Raw genomic sequence first — 18,853 nt, 5'->3', positions numbered from 1 at the left:
AGTAGTTTATATTAATTAATGATGAACACGAATAAAATCAATATATGACGAAATTAGTTGTTTATAATGATTATGAATGAAATTAAATGAAATGAATAGAAACTACTAAATAAGTCGTTTATATAATGAATATGAAAATACCAAAAAAGGATAAATCTCTATTGCAAATGATAATTTTTTTATTAAAATGATGACTAAATTTTGCATATATATGACTATTAGTAGCTAATTTACAGTATCTTATAACACGACCAACATTTTGGTCATATTGCTTTGGTCATTAATTGCAAAAATTAATGACTAAACCAATGAAAAATTATTGACCAAATTTATGATTAAATATACTACTAGATGGTAAAATTGAGGAAACCATTTAATGACTAAGCTAAAAATGAGTAAAAGTTGGCCGCGTTATAAGATACTGTAAATTAGCTACTATTGGTCATTGACTGAAAAATGGTCGTTTATATGAAAATTTTAGTTGTTTTTTAGTAACTAATTAGTCATTTTGTACTAGAGTTTGGATCAGATTTGTCCTAGCTTGAATGATTCCTCCAAATCGAGATTATGAGCTTGGAACAATTTGTTAACCATCATGGCTGACATAACTACATGATAAAATATACACAAGTTCTCGAGTAAACACACACATTTATTGGAAGCGTGCAGGTAATAAAATTTAAAACCAAATGAACTAGATTTTATATCCTCTTAGGGATTGAATCAAAACAAACAAAATTACACAACAGGCCACTGAGGACCTACAACCATTCTCAGACTAACCTCTACATTGTATTGGCCACTACCCTAACATACTTGCAGGAAATAATTGAAAACAAAAGAAATAAACCCTAACAACACATGAGGCATCACAGTTTCCTAACATGATTGGCCTTCTAGAGGCTTTGAATAATTAAAATTTACATGGAAATCAGAGGAAATCATGTCCTCTTTCTTTGCTGCCATGATGCCCTTCTGTAAGCATTCATAATCAATTTCATTTTTGGGGGTGGGGTCGATGCTCATGTATCAAACTCTCGTTCTTGAAGTTTTCCATGATCTCCTGATCATGTGTCTTCACTGTTACATCTCATCCTCTGGGACCTCAGTATACTTTCACACATGTATCTTGAAGTGATCTACAACTACGCATCCTTCACTAACACCTCATTGACTCTCCTCTTATGGATCAGACTTTTATAATCTTGGTTCACTTCCTCTAGAACCTTTTGAGCTTCCCTTTCTCACTTGGAATTTTCTCCTTTGATCATTTTCTCAGGAATTATCTTATTCCCTTGTATGTCCTTCCTATGCTCGGATACCATTTGATGATTACCAATTCCAGGGTTAGTTTAATTCGACCCCTGAAGGTCATTGATACTGGTACCTATGGGTTGTGTGACCTTAAAATATTTAATTCTTTGTTACCACAACAATGACTCATTACTTCTCATGTAGTAATGGAATTACCAAACCATTCTCTAAATACACAAATATCTCATAGTGGCATTAAATCTCACCCATCATTACACCTTTATCGCTAATGTGTAATAATTATGTGTCGAAGCTCACGGTCCCAGCTATGATTTCATAGTTCGAGGTTTTTTGGCTATGTTTGGGGGTCGTACCTTTTGTTTTGTGCATGGTTGACTATAAATAATGCAAGTCCCAACTAGCCGATTGCACCTAGGCTAAGTTGGGGGTCAGGCTTCTCTCTCCTCATCATGTGTGTATGACGTAATTGAGCCTGAAGATTGACCTGAATCAAGTCCCATTCATTTCTGTGACCCCACTTGCATATGATCCTTCTCGTGATAATTCTCATACGAAGGCCCTTTACAAATTCGTAACATTGCTTTGGATCATATTTAGCCTATTTTGAATGATTCATTTGTCGAGATTATGACCCTAGAACAATGTGTTAACCCTCGTGGCTGACAAAACTACAATCACGCTAAGATATTCATATGTGTATGAATAAACACACACATTTATTAAAATCTTACAGGTAATCAAATTTAAAACCAACTTAATTAGATATTAAGGCCTCTTAGGTCATGAATAAAAAAAAAAAAAATTACACAATAGGGAACTAACGACCTGGTGTCATTCTCGACCTGGAATTTACATTGTATTGGTTGATGCCTTGACATAGTTGCAGGCAATAATTTAAAGAAAAGGAAAGAAACCCTAACAAAAAAGGAGGCATCATAATGTCCTGCCATGATTCTTTACATGAAAATCAGAGGAAATCATGTCCTTTCTTTTGCTTCCATGATGCCCTTCTCGAAGCATCCAAAATCAATTTTAGTTTTGGGGGTGGGGTCAATGCTCCTACATCAAACTCCCGCATTTGAAGGTTTCCATGATCTCTTGGTCAAGTGTCTAAAGTGTTGGATCTTTTCCTTTGGAACCTTGGTCTTCTTTCACACATGTATCTTGGAGTGAGTTGTAACTATGCATCCTTCACTGACACTTCAGCGACTCTTCCCCTCTGGCTCAGACTTTTGGAATCTTGGTTCATTTCCTTTGGAACCTTTTGAGCTTCCCTTTCTTACTTTGTAGTTTTTCCTTTTCTCATATCCTGAGAACTTCTCTTATTCTCTTGTGCATCCTTCCCGTGCTCTAATACCACTTGATGATTACCAACTCTAGGGATTCTTCAATTAGACCCTTGGAGGTCCTTGATCCTAGGACTTCTGGGTTATTAGCCTAAACAAACTTTGATTCTTTCTTTTGACGATAATGACTGATTACTTCCCATTTAGTAATGGAATTCCCAAACCACGCTCTGAGTACATAAATATATCAAAGTTGCATTTAACCTCACCACTCATTCCACCATTCTCACTGATGTGTAATAATTCTTGGTCAAATCTCATGGTCCTGACTATGACATCACAGGTCGTGGTTTATTTATTTTTATCAGGGGTCAAACTTTTCATTTTGTGCACAACTAACCTTAACTAATGCAAGCCCTCAGCAGACGAATGGGCCCTTCCCTAGTCAGGGGTCATCTTTATCTCTTCTCATCATGTGCAGATACCATAATTGAACCTGAACATCAACCAATGAGTCATATTCATTTTGACGACTCCACCTACATCTGGGCCTTCTCTTTATAATTATCATATGAAAGACCATTAGAAAATCTTGATGGTGCTTTGCATAAAATATGGCCTAGCTTGAATGATTCCTCTATCGAGAGTAGGACCCTACAACAATGTGTTAACCTTCGTAGCCAACAAAACTATAAACACGATTAAATATACACAGGCATCCGAATAAACACACTAATATATTGAAAGCTTGTAGGCACTCAATTTTAAAATCAACTTAATTAGATATTATGGCCTCTTAGGGCCTAAATTGAAACAAACAAAATTACACAATAGGCTACTCAAGTCCTAGTGCCATTCTCAGCCTGATGTCTACATTGTACTAATCAATTCCCTGGCATACTTTCAAGAGACCATTTAATACAAAATAAACAATCCCCAACAACACATGAGAAATCATAGTTTCATGCAATTATTGGCCTTATAGAGGCCTCAAATAATTAAACTTTACATGAAAATTAGAGGAAATTGTGTCCTCTTTCTTCACTACCATGATGCCCTTTTGGACGCATCCATAATTAATTTCAGTTTTTGGGGTGGGGTCAATGCTTCTACATCAATCTTGTTGTAATACTTCAAGTGGACGTGGATCCTCAATACATCCTTCACATACCATATTCCAAATGTTAGATCTACAAGTTAATAATTGAGATTTTAGATTTTCATGGCATACCTTGAAATTTACAGGAGTGAGAACATGTACTTTTGGAGGATTCACTATGAAAAAAATTTGCAAAATTTTCACCAACACTTGACGGATCTATTCTCTAGCAATTAATCTACAACCAAGATCCCCCACTTTGATACCACTTGTTGAAACCTTTAACAATATTTAGAGGAGGGGTGCATTAATATTGTTCCATGTGATCTATTTTATCAAATTTTTCCTTTCTTATAAAATCCTAATTCATTAACTTACTAGTAGCATGTCACAGTGTAATCTATTAGTAGCATAATACATGATAATATCTATGCATAACCATGAACTATAAGCAACATATCAATACACATAAACATGAGAGTAACACCACTTCAAAGCACAATCACACATAGGGACACCAGATGTAAGGTTGAAACCCAAATGGTAAAAACCATCGTCAATAGATAGCCTTCATGATATTCTTCTTATTAATAATTAAATATGTTTACACGTATGATCACTGGCCACCACCAGTGTGCAAGCCACAACTTTTGTTGGAAACTAGATTGCTACTGTGAAGGGGGGGGGGGGGGGGTGGGGGGCATTAATCAATAGTTTTAACACATAGACTTTTTAAGCAATTATTTAATATTTAAGCATGCATAAACTAAAACACATAATTAGATATTAGTGCATCAAACATAAACTAGAAACCATGAAAGCAATCACATAATGTAAATAGATATTTCTAGTGGAAAACCCTCTCCAGGGGAAAAAAACGACACGCTCCTGCTAAGCTGCTCAAATTCTATTATGTCAAGCAAATTATTTACGTAGAGATATACATGGCTACTATCAAATGAATATTGTTTCTCATGAATATATATGGACTACCATCCATTGAAGGCCACCACAATCAATGATCCTGACCCGGTTACTCCTCAACTATCAATCAACTCCGATCTGTTGGAAGCTACCACAAAAAAAAGCCTCACCCAATTTCTGTCGAACTATCCAACCACCATTGCATTAAGAAATCTGATCACTTATATTGATTTTGCCTGAGTCTTCCAACTCTTCTCCTCTACGTGGCTCTTGTTTCAAAATGTTTCAAACTAGAACCAAGAACTCCTCAACATGAGCACTACATCAACATAAGATCAAAGCAAAAATAAAAACCCAAATCTCCAAACTCCAAATACTCACAAGCAGCAATACATTCACTAATCACTACTCCAATCCACACATCATATTCTCACTCACTACACAAAACTGATGGCTGAAACATAGTTCAACAAACTATCACAACACATGCAAACTGCTTCAGAAATTCTACACTATGATCCTCACAAAGCTTACACACTCTTCTCCACACACACACTCCCTCAATACATCACACATTTAACCAAACTAACATTGAGATTCTTCTAATATATGGATGAACTCAAGTGCTCAACTCAATAATTACAAAGAACTATTGGGCTTGACAACTCTATTCATATGCTTGATTTTATCCAAATTCAGCTCATTGACTCTATGAAACCACCAATTTCAGTTAATGAGATAGATTCTTCACTTTAACCATCTTCTAGAAGTTAGTTAAAATTTTCCGACCTTTACATGGAAAAAATCGACAAAGATAAGCCAAAAAACCATTAATTAACATGAGCAATGCAAGGAATGTGGGGAAAATCACCTCTAGATTATATACGCTACTCTTGTGATAGAAACTTGTGTATGTATGTTGTTACTATGAAGGAAACTAGTGTATACCCTCTAAAATCCTAGTTTCTAACTTGTTTAAGCAACCACTTGCAATACAATTGTAGGAGGGTGTAAGGGACACCATGAAAAACCTCCAAAAACTATGTAACAACTATGCAACTGATGATATATGCCAAGAAAATCTGCAACAATTCAATTACATAAAAGACCTAATCTTCCAACCTCATCACCAAGACCAACGCCTCCAAATCCTCAAGCAACAACCACAACCTATATAAACATATCTTATACCGATAGCATCATCTCCAACTCCTCAAGCAATAACTATAACCTATCTAAACATCTCTTGTACTTGTAGCATCATCTCCAACTCCTACAGCAGCAACATCACAACATCCAACTACCTCCAACACTGGTAGAGGCATTTCCAACACAAGCATCCATAACTCAATACATGTAGCAACATATCCAACGTCTATAATACATATAGAGACATATGAAACAACTAGAGAAATAATCTAATCACCTACAAAAACAACATCTTCCATCGGTGAAACATGTCATGAGTCCATCCCAACTCATCCTCCAAAGAATCTCCACAAAGGCATGCCACAACTAAGTTGACATCAATGCCAACCAATAGTACCACCAAGCCAAACATCCATCACACATGCATATACATCACCATGAACCTGTTGACATCATCGCCAACACTACAATGCCAACAAACTCCCCCTTTGGCATTGACGTAAACCTCATTCCAAACATCTAAGCCTGATCTCCATCTACTATACAAAAGTTGAAGTTGCAACCTTGACGCTGAACTCTATCGATCCAAATTCTCTCCCCCTTTGACATCAATGGAAAAGTGTCATACCAACACTAAAGACAATGCCAATAATGTGTCGAATGATAGAAGTGCTCTCCTTATCATACTCAACACCTTACTGATGCAACCCAAAGAAGTATCTCATGCAAGATAAGCAGGTGAAATAAGGAAGCTAATTGCCATCAAGTCTCAAGCCAATGTCATGCAATCTCTAAAACTGAACATGCTCCCCATAAGTATGTAATGACGCTGCAATTATAAACCCTGCCTACTATAATAAGCCTCCTTGCAAATTGCAAAAGACTACTACTCATGAACATTACTCCAACTAACTTTGAGAAATGATATACAATTAAGTACAATACATACAATGCTTCATGGAGAAAATACATAATTGTGACAAGTACATAGGACTGACATATGACTCCTCTACACCTATCACCAACCATGATTCTATGGACCCAAGTTTACATCATGCACCCAATATAGTTGGGCTACATCAAATATATACAAAAGAATACATGACTTGGAATTCCATTGACCCATACATAGCTAATGAAAATCCATACTAGACATCATGGGTCTCTCCATGAGCAATGTGCCCAAAAGATAAAACAATGATAATGCATGGCTTTTACTTCTAGATACAATGGTGATCTCTTCTATACATGCCCAAAACATGAAGTAACATGAGTACATGGAAACAATGAGCATCAATATATTCTCCATATGGCAACAATAATAATATAATACATAGCATATACTATTGTATGGCCTACTCAACACCTTAGCCATCAACATCCCAACGATGAAGATCCTGCAATAAGATCATGAAAAACACTAGAAACCACCACCATTCTCAAAAATGCATCAACAATAAAAAAAATTGATCACATCATCATTGAAATATATCGTAATGGTAGAAACAAATACGCCCTTGTCATCACAAAGGATCCATGAGGCTCAACAATAAAGTAGCATCAACAAATGCATATCCTCATCATGAGCGACAATAATCTTGCCATTTATAAGCAGCCATATGAAACAACATGACTAAACCATATGAATATACAACATATCATAAGAAACATCATGCTCTCTCTCTCCATGAAAGAGAAACATATAATCCATCCATCTAAAATATATTAGTAGTATACATGATTCATCTAGAAGTGAAAACGTAAGGAATGAGGTACACATACTCTAGATGAGCTAACTCTAACACATCATCGAATCTTCATGGAAACAACAAGTATAATAAGGCATGTCATGACTATGATCTAGCAATGAAAGCACTAGTAGCATGCCAAGTTTTCCATGCAACAATACTATCTCATCCAACTAGCAATGTATGGCAACAACAATAAAAATCATCCTCAATCAATACAATGTCAACATTATGAAAATCCTTTAGGGATCACATATGCTCCCCCTGAATGTGTGATCCTCCATCACACCTTGAGCATGTACATAATACAACCATGTGGCTATCATGCCTCTAATAACATCACAAGAACTCAACATGAAGTTACTCCAAAAACCATCAGTAACAATATAGATAATATAAATGATAAACAAACCAGGAAAAAATAGATCAGAAATAAAAATGAAATCCCCTTGTATATAATATACTCATGAGAATATTGATAATGTGGACCTGAATATGCATAGCTAAACTAGATCAAAAACTCATTATTATTGGTATTCCTCAAGGTTCCAACACTCCACCTGAGACCATGCTAGTCTCATGAATACAACTGCAGTCAAGTATATCTAACATGAAATAATGGATTGCAATAGGGAATGATCTCATCTACTCTGAATCTAATGAGGAAGAGTACTCCTTGGTCTCTTCTTACTTTTCACTATTCCCTTCAATACATACACATTATCCAGGGTCTTCACGCCTCTTGAAATCACTCTCTTTGATCCTTCTTTCTGGATGATGCAACCTTTGGAGTTGAAAATAATTTCCTTACCGCGATAAAAATTTTGGCTCACACTCAATATATTATTCTTTAGGACTTCAATGAGCCAAATACCTTTTTCAGTTGTCCTCTTCTCACGAAGATTGGCTTTACTGCTTCCCAACACTCTAGTTGAATCACTATCTTCAAACATAACACGACAACTCTTGGTTCTATTGAGAAAATGAAATTTTATCCTATCTCCTTACATATGGTGTGAGAATATGCTATCAATATACCACATTTCATCCTCACCACGTGAACAAAATTCAAAGCCACATCTTCCTAGTTGATTCTTCTTCCAGGTGTTCCTTGATTTTGAACAAATGGCCCAATGATCCAAGAATATTACAATCCACGTGTTCCTTGATTTTGAACAAATGGCCTCAATGATCAAAGAATATTACAATCCTTGGCCATGTGCCCAAAAATATGGCACACATAACACTCTGTGTTACCAATATATGCAACTAAAGTATTTAATATTTTGTTTCTCATATTAGACCTCAATCCTCTCACACTAGACATGCAATCAATGGCTTTATGCCCAAACATGTTACAAGAAAAACAATAACCATTAAAATATTTTTTATACTTGAATTTAGGTCCTCCTCTTGGCTGATCATGATGTTGCATAGATGTGTGCATTCTTCTCCTACAATTAGTTGCAACATGGCCAAAATTGTGATAGCTAAAGCACTCAATCTCATCCATCAAGGGGACAAAGGAGTTTGACTTCTTGTCTGAAAACTGCTACCTTCAACCATAGGATAAAATGGTATTTTAGATGTGAAATCTCCTTTTGGTTTTCCATTTTGTGACGATTGGTGGATCACATTATTTGCTGCAGGTTTCTTTGCATCTGCTTTATCATTATTTCCTTCATGCAAACTTGTCTCACCCTTTCGAAAATTGCTGCCAATTTTGCTCACTAGTATGGTGCTCTTCACTTTCTCCATCTGCTTGTTCTTTTCCACAAGATCCTTTCTCAATTTTTCAATCAAAGCTTCAAGCACTCCAACAGAATCCTTTCTATCATTTTTCTTGCTGCAATTGACTTCTTCTAATATTTCGATTCTTCCAGTTATGTTCTCAGGGTAGTGATTTCTTCCTTGAGATTTTTCTCCTTTTGATCACAATCCGGCAATTTCTTCTCATGCTCCTTGCATACATTTGTTATTGTACCAATTTCACTATAAAATTCTTCAATAATAACCATGGTAGTTCATATTTAGCCTTAAGAAGCATATAATTGTGATCATCATCTCTTTCACTGACTAAATTTGAATCATTGTCATTACCACTATGAGAAATATAACTCAAAAGTATATCATTATGGCTTATACCTTCAGGTTTGTTAATCTTTTTCACAGTTGGATCAAACAGAGCTTCCTTCTTCTTTTTTCTACTCTTCTCAATCTCTTTATCATTGTTACTGTAGCTAGCTACATATAGAAAATGAAATCTATCCCAAATTTCCTCTGCATATTTTAAATCTCCAATTTTCTCTAAATTTGCACTATGGAGATTTTCGAAAATAATTCCCTCTGCTTGAGCATTTTTCTTCTGTATTTTAGATGTAGGAAAATCTCCATCATTTCCTTCACAAACCAATCTCCAAATGTTAGAGCCACAAAACAATAATTTATTTTTCACATTTTCTTTCCATACCTTGAAATTTGTAGCAGTAAGAACAAATTTCTTTGGAGAACTCATTTAAAGAAAATGAAAATTTTTGCCAAAATCTCCAAGATCCACTCTCCTGCGATCAAGTTGCACCCAGGATCCCTGCTTTGATACCAATTGTTGGAAACTAGATCACTAGTGAGTGGTGGCAGGGGGTGAGGGAGTGAATCAATAGTGTTAGCACTTATAAACTTTTTCTCCAATTATTTAATCTTTAAGCATGCATAAACTGAAACACATAATTAGAGATTAGTGCACCAAAAATAAATTGGAAACCACAAAAGCAATCAAACAATGGACATAAATATTTCTAGTGGAAAACCCTCTCCAAGGCAAAAAACTACCCGTTGTTGCTACTTTGCTTAAATTCTATTATGTCAAGAAAATTATTTACATAAAGATATACATGGCTACTATAAAATGGATAGTATTTCTCATGCAGATCTAAGGACTATCATCCGCTAAAGGCCACCATGATCAATGATCATTGCCCGGTTACTCGTGAACTGTCAATCGACTCTACAAACTCTAATCTACTAGAAGCTACCATGGCCAATGAGTCTCGTCCAGGTTCTTTCAAACTATCCAACCACAATTGGATTGATAAATCTACTCACTCATATAGATTTCAACTGAGTTATCCAACTCTTCTCCTCTACGTGGTTCTCATATCAAAATGTTCCAGAGTGGAACTAAGAACTGCTAAACATGAGCATTACAACAACATAGAATCAAAGCATAAATAAAAACCCAAATCTCCAAACTCCAAATACTCACAAGTAATACATTCACCAATCGCTACTCTAATCCACACATCATCTTCTCACTCACTATAGAAAAATGATGGTTGAAACATACTTTAGCAAACTATCGCAACATCTACAAATTGCTTCAAAAATTATGAACTATGATCTTCACACAACTTGCACACTCTTCTCCACACACACACTCACTCAATACATCACACATATAACCAAACTAACATTGAGCTTCTTCCAATAGATGGATGAACTTAAGTGCTCAACTCAATAATTACAAAGAACTATTGGGCTTCACAACTTTGTTCATATGCTTGATTTGATCAAGATTCAACTCATGGACTCTATCAAACTACTAACTTCACTTAGTGAGATAAGTTATTCACTTTAATCATATTCTAGAAGCTAGTTAACCTTCTTCGACCTTTACATGAAAAAAAACGACAAAGACAAGCCAAAAAACCATTAATTAACCTGCGCAGTGCGAGGAATATGGGGAAAATCACCTCCAGATTGTATATGCTACTCCTGTGAGATAAACATTTTTATGTACATTCTTCCTATGAAGGAAAATAGTGTATACCCTCTAAAACCCTAGTTTCTAACTTGTTTAAGCCACCACTTGGAGTACAGTTGCAAGAGGGTGTAAGGGAAACCATGAAAAACCTCTAGAACCTTTGTAACAAGTATTCAACTGATGATATAGGCCAAGAACATCTGCAACAAGTCAATGAAATGCAAGACCTAATTTTCCAACCTCATCATCAACACCATCACCTCCAGCTCCTCAGGTAGTAACCACAACCTGTCCAAACATCTCGTGTACCTATAGCAGCATCTCTAACTCCTGTAGCAACATATCCAACTCCTGCAACAAAAAGATCATAGCATCCAACTGCCTCCAACACTAGTAGAGGCATCTCCAACATAAGAAACCATAACTCAATATATTTAGTAGCATATCGAATGTCTCCAAGACATATAGAGACATATCAAACAACTAGAGCACAAATCCAACCACTTGTAGCAGTAGCAACTTCCATCAACACAACATGTCATGATTCCATCTCAACTCATCCTCCAAGACATCTCCACTAAGGCATGCTACAACTATTTTGACATAAATTCCAACCAATAATACCACCAAGACAGACATGCCTCACAAATGCATATGTAGCACCATGAACCTGTTGACATTAATGCCAACACTACAATGGCAACAACGTTCTGATCATGATAGCTGCTACTTGCTTAAGGCCACTACCTGTATGAACTTTGTAGCTCACCACCTATAGGAATCCACTACTCCCTTGACTTTGTAGGCCACTACCTTCTAGTAGCCACCACTCCCAATAAGTCTCACCAACTACCACTGGACTATCAAACCACCAGTGGATGGAAGCCATCAATGTCAAGTTCCCATGCCACTGCCTGAAGGATGTCGCTAAAACTTAAATAGAGAAGCCACTAGTTTCTTTCTGAAGGCCCCAACCTTTAAGCTCATCCCATGGACCTCATTTATTCTATTTTCAAAATATGGCTCATGCATACAATAAACTCATCAACAAATAAATATAAACACTTGCAACATAATCCTCTCCTACACAATCAAGCTTTGCAAACAAATATCAACCAATACATCTGGCCAACATCATCTACACATGATAATAGTAGCATACACATATATCCAGGGCAACATATACAAATTTTTTCAACACCAATAAGAAGGAGCAATATGATCTATAATCTAAAATATCTACAATAGTAGCTACATCAATAACTCGATCTCCATATCAGTAGCAGTTGACATCAAACAATCTATAACATAGGCATGTTAGATATAATATGTGTAACAACCCCATCATCCTCTAACACATTCTCAAAATATGATCTCTGATATGCCAACCATCTTTGCAAAATTGTAGCTCACTCTCTCATATTCTCTCGCTATTTCTAACCCCTTTTACTTCACACTTTGGCATTTTATCATTAAGGAGAGATAAAATCAATACAAAACACTTGTCCTCATCATATTTGACTTGATCACCTTCTAGAATGAAGATAACACAAGTTAACTCTATCCACCAAATACCTTGTGCAAATACCCTAGAGGATGCCCCTAAAATTTGCTAGTGTGCACATAATGTGGGATTTTCCACTCTAAAGGAGTAATGTAGGGTTTTCCATTCGAGAAATGAGTTATAACATAAATTTCTCCATTGTGACCCAAGTTTTAATGTAGGTTTCTCAATTGTGACTTGAGTTACCCTATTTTTCAGCCCCAAAACTCAGTCAAACCTCAATCAAACTCCTTCCATATTTTGGCACACCTTCTTCAATACCTCTAGGACCCCTCTAAGCCTTTACAAGTCTCAATAACACCTCAACAACCTCTATACAAATCAGTAAACCTTCCTTAACCAGTCATTTGTGTCATCTCATGTAAGTTCCTTCTTCAACTCCATTTGCAGCTTAGCTTGAGGTGTAGGCTCTATAGAAGATGAAAACCTGCTCTTTGAAATTCAATTTCATAGCCGTACACCTATTGAGATCATATAAGGCATACGACTCATACATATTTTAACATCAATTGCAATGCTACAATGCTAACATTAATATTAATCCTAGGGTTTATAATCCTTTGGAATTATAATATTTATCCTAGGGTTTAATATTAATCCCTTTGGTTTATAATCCCTTGGGATTATAAGATTAATATTAGGATTTATATTCATTAGTTTTATTTTAAATCTTAGGGTTTAATATTAATCCCCTGGATTTATAATATTAATAATCCATTGGGTTTGTAATATTAAACCCAATGGTTTATAATATTTATCCCCGTGGGATTAATATAAAACATAAATGTTAGGGTTTTATATTACGATTTAATATTATGACACTAGAATGGTGCAAAAATCTATCCAACTTCGGATTGTGACAAACATTGTCTCAACATGATAATCAATCTAAAAATCATTATCACATTGTTACATTACATTGAAATTTATTCAATTTCACATCATTATATTACAAAACTCGAGTTTAATAATATGCTTATAATGTTAGGGATTTATAATATTGACTTTAAAAAGTCATGGTTTGATATTGAGTCTATAATCTATAGTATTAATGTTTCCTACATTAGGGTTTAATATTAGGGTTTATAATATTAATCTTAAGGTTTATAATATTAATCCTAGGATTTATACTATTTATCAATGTGGCAATCATTGTCATGATGTTTTTAATCCCTTAGGTTTATAATATTAATCTTATGATTTATATTCTTAGGGTCTAACATTAATCCTAGGGTTCAATTTTAATCCTATGGATTTATATTATTAATGTATTGTATTTATTAATCCCTTGGGTTTATAATATTGATCCTTTAGGTTTATAATCCCTTTGGATTACAATAATAATCCCAGGGTTTATATTTCTAGGGATTAATATTAATCCTTGGGTTTATAGTATTAATAATAGGGTTTAATATATTAATCCATTGAGTTTATAATATTAATGACCTTTTGGGTTTATTAATCCTTTGGGTTTATATAAAATTAATTCCAAGGGTTTATAATATTAATCTGTAAGTGATTAATATAAAACCTAAATGTGAGGGTTTTATAATGTTAGGGTTTGATGCTGTGACATTGGAATGGTGCAAAAATATTTCCAACGTCGTGTTGTGCCAAACATTATCTCAATACAATAATCAATTTGACAATCATTGTCACAATGCTGCATTACAATGCAATTTATTCAACGTCTCATTGTTCCATTGAAAAACTTGGGTTTAATATTAGGTATATATTATTAAGGCTTTTTAAAATTGGATTTCTAATATTAAGATTTAATATTAGGTTTATAATATTAATCTTAGGGTTTATAATAATGATGTTAGGTTTTAATAATAATCATAGGGATTACAATATACATCAATCTAACAATCATTGTGGCAATGTTTATAAAACCTTGGGGTTATAATATAAATATTTTAGATTATATTCCTAAGGTTTAATATTAATCCCTTGGCTTTATAATATTAATAATCCCTTAAGTTAATAATATTAATATTAGAGTTTGTAATTTTAAGGTTTATAATCATAGTGTTTATAATAATAATCCTAGGGTTTATAATCCCTTGGGTTTGTAATATTAATCCTAGGATTAATATTATTCCATTGGGTTTATGATCTCTTAGGTTTATGATATTATTAATCCCTTGGTTTTATAATATTAATCACTACTATGTATAATAAGATATTTGGACTTATAATCTTAGATTTGATATACTAATGTTGGGGTTTATAATATTAATCACGAGGTTTAATATTAATCCTAGGGTTTATAATCCCTTGGGCTTATAATACTATTCTCAGGGTTTAATATTAATCCCTTAGGTTTATAACCCCTTGAGATTATAACAATAATCTTAGGGTTTATATTCTTAGGGTTTATAATATTAATCCCTTGGGTTTATAATATTAACAATCCCTTGGGTTTTAAATATTAATCCATTGAGTTTATAATATTAACGCCCCAGGTTTATGATATTAATCCCTTGAGTTTTTAAGATTAATCCTTTGAGTTTATAATATTAATCCCTTGGGTTTATAATAATAATAATAACTTGAGCTTACTAATCCCCTCGGTTTATAATATTAATCCCTTGGGTTTATAATATTAATAATCGCTTGGGTTTTCCCATGAGGTGTAGAATAAAAAGTGATGGGGTGTATTGTTAAGTTACTCTGTGATGTGAAGTTCATTGGTTCGAAACTCTGTTGGAAAAAATTTAGTCATGTTAAGTGTTGGTGTGGCGTAGGCCTCGTGTGATCCTTGGGTAATTTTGGTAGCATAGATGCCTCTAGGTCACAATGTCTCAAGCCAAAGGTTAAGCCTATAGTCATTTTTTGAAGACACAAACAACTTGACAAACAAACAAAAAAATACCTCGAGTTTATTCCTCTCTTAGGTTTATTAATATTAATAATCCCTTAGACTTATTACTAATAATCTCTTGGTTTTATTTATCTCTTGGGTTTATAATATTAATAATCCCTTGGGTTTGTAATATTAATCTGTTGGGTTTTAACATTAATCCATTGAGTTTATAATCCTTGAGGTTTATTAATCCCTTGGGTTTATAATATCAATAACCCTTTCGGTATATAATATTAATCCCTTGGACTTATATTATTAATATCTTAAGTTTATCATATTATTGATAATATCAATAATATTATCATATTATATTATAATATAATAATATTTTATAATATTATAATTATCTTTTTTATTGATGATGATGATTAACAACCACTAAGACTAATGCCGTCGATCAGGCCTCAAGAAAAGAGAGTCTAATTGTCATTCTTCAAAATCTTTTTTCTATGATCAATGAGCACGGAAAGAAGCATTTGAGGATCACTATAGTTAGGTTGGCTTAATAAGTCAAGAAGATTTGAGGTGTGGTAGATGATAAGGAATTGAGAGTGGATGTGGGCAAGAGCCGAGCAGTCTGAAAGGAAGTTCTTTTCATCCTCCACCTTCTTAGTATCACAAATATGACAAATTATATCATCCCAAGGAGACTTGGGAGTAGACCACCCCCAGGTCTCGCTTCGAAGCTCATGAGAGTTAGTTCTAATCGTAGCAATGTTCATTTTCTTATTAGTGCTAGTCAACATAGAGAGATAATTTTGGTTATCGAGGGTGGGGTTGATCACCTCCTTATAGTACCTTATCCTCCTTTTACCCTCCAACTCCTTAGCATCCCATATCTTGTCCTTAAAACTAGAAGTAATAGTATCTTTGATATTGTCCTTGCTTCCCATGATGATCTCCTCCTTCATACCCAAAAGGTTGGGCCAATACTAAGCATCTTGATGCCACCCGCTCTTGAGGCACAGGTGGGGGTTTTGACTACAGTTAGAAGTAATTTTTGGGAGCCTCTTAGATTCCATATTGTTAAGCTTCTTTTTATACATCAGATATATAAACATAGCCGTAATTTCAATGGCGGACATACCAGATTCGATCAAGAGAATATGATAGGGAGTATTTCCCTTGATCTTGAGGTTATAGGTTATGAATTTCTTTTGGGTCATCTCAATCTTTCTCCACGAATCCCTAGATATATTTCACCCCCAAACTTCACATTTGTATAAGATAATAGGGTTGACGAGAGTCTCAGAGAGGAACCTTGCTTTACTCCAAATGTAAAGGTCGACTCACTTACAATTGTTTTCAAGCTCATAATAAGTTTTCCAACCTCCACTAATTATTTTCTCAATGCTATAATTCCAATTGAGCTGATGAGGAAAGTCAATAACCAAATATTTATAAGAAGAAACCTACTCAATAAAATGGTTATCATAGACGAAACTACCATGGGTGATCTTTTTGGATTTAATGATCATGACTTTAGTCTTGTTTGTATTGACTATCATACCCATCTTGGAGCAGTAGACATGAAGAGTCTTGAGCTGCTTGTCTAGGTCGTCATGGCTCCTTGCGAGAAGAATGATATCATCAACATAAAGGAGAAGTGTAATGATAATACCAGCGAGATTGGTGCCTTTGCAACCCATAGTTTCTAGAAACTCCTCTAGTTTATCGATGTAAATACCAAAAAGGGTAGATGAAAGAGGACAACCTTGCTTAACCCCAATATTATATTTAATGTCCTTAGACAACCCATCATTGGTCTTAATCTTGGCAATGACAGTCTTGTAGAGGTGGATCACAACAATCCTCAGCTCAGGAGAAACCATGATCTCTTCCAGCCTCTCCCAAAGATTATCTCAAGGGACAATGTTGAAAGATTTTCTGAAGTCCACAAAACAATATTAGAGATTGGTTTTACTATTACGACATTCCTCCACTGTGATCCTAAGAGTGACAAGGTGGTCGATGGTCGAGTGATGTCTCCTAAAACCAACTTTCCCTTTAGATCCTTTTCCCTGGTTCTCAAGTCAAAGGCTAAGACTTTTTTCTAGAATGAACCCATAAATCTTGCCCAGGATGTGGCTAATCATAATGGTCTTGTAGTTAGAGGGAACATTTTTTCCCCATTTTTGAAGATAGGTGCAATAAGGCTTTGTTTCCAAAGCTTAGAGAAGCCATGCTTTACAATCAAATTGAGAATCTTGTGGAGATGAGGAATTGGGATAGATTTTACCATTTTATATGGTAACCTTCAATATCTTTGGCTTTCCCATGAGTGAGCTTATTAATCCCAAACTCAACATCTTCTAAAGAAAAAAAGCATTCTTAATATGAGTGTTTAAGATGGTTCCCATGGTATCTGGAGAGTCATACAACTTCTTGAGATAGTTATCTCAATTTTTAAGGGGGATAGAATGGTTATCTTTAGTTTTATGAATAAGCACATTCCACCAAAAATTTATGGGCACAACTTTAGAAAGGTAGAGAAGATGCTCTTGTCTCTTATTAATACATGAACTCTTCTTCCTCTTAATAAGAGCTTTGTATATACTTATATTTTGGAGCTTAATGCTTTCATTAAGGGCATCTCTGATTTCTTTCCTGGAAATTTTACAGTCTTTGTGATATCAAGGATTGGAAGTTCTATTATTTTTCTTATATGAAGTCTTATTAGAGATATTTCTAATGGTGGTGGAAAGGGTAGTAGTAAAATGGTAGTAGATTTGATCAATATTGTTATTATAATTTAGGGAGCCTAAATTCCTTTTCAAATCACTTAATAAAAGGTCAACATTACTTCTATCGAAGTGAATGTGACTTTTTATTTCACTTTTCCCCTGCATATGGGTGGTATGCATATCAATATTGAGAGATAAAGACATAGGTCTCTGGCCAGATTTAGGATCATACCCGTCAAGAAACTCAATGTTTGTAATATGGTTGAGGAAATGTATGTTAGAGATCGCATAATCCATGATATTGCTACCCAGCCCATGGAACCAGTTCATCTGATGGAAGAGAGACCACTTATTAATACCATTATAAATGATTAGGTCCTCGAAACTACAAAGTTTGAGGAGTTTAGTGTCGAATAAGTTCTCGATAGTGGCTTCAGATTTTCTCTTGGATTCATTAGGTAAGTGATCATGCTCATCAAGCCACAAGGGGTCAGT

The sequence above is a fragment of the Pinus tabuliformis genome, chromosome 4_1 (assembly GCF_031772625.1).
Source record: "Pinus tabuliformis cultivar Carrire ecotype Pingquan chromosome 4_1, CPIR1, whole genome shotgun sequence".
Classification (NCBI taxonomy): domain Eukaryota; kingdom Viridiplantae; phylum Streptophyta; class Pinopsida; order Pinales; family Pinaceae; genus Pinus; species Pinus tabuliformis.
This window is presented reverse-complemented; position numbering follows the sequence as displayed.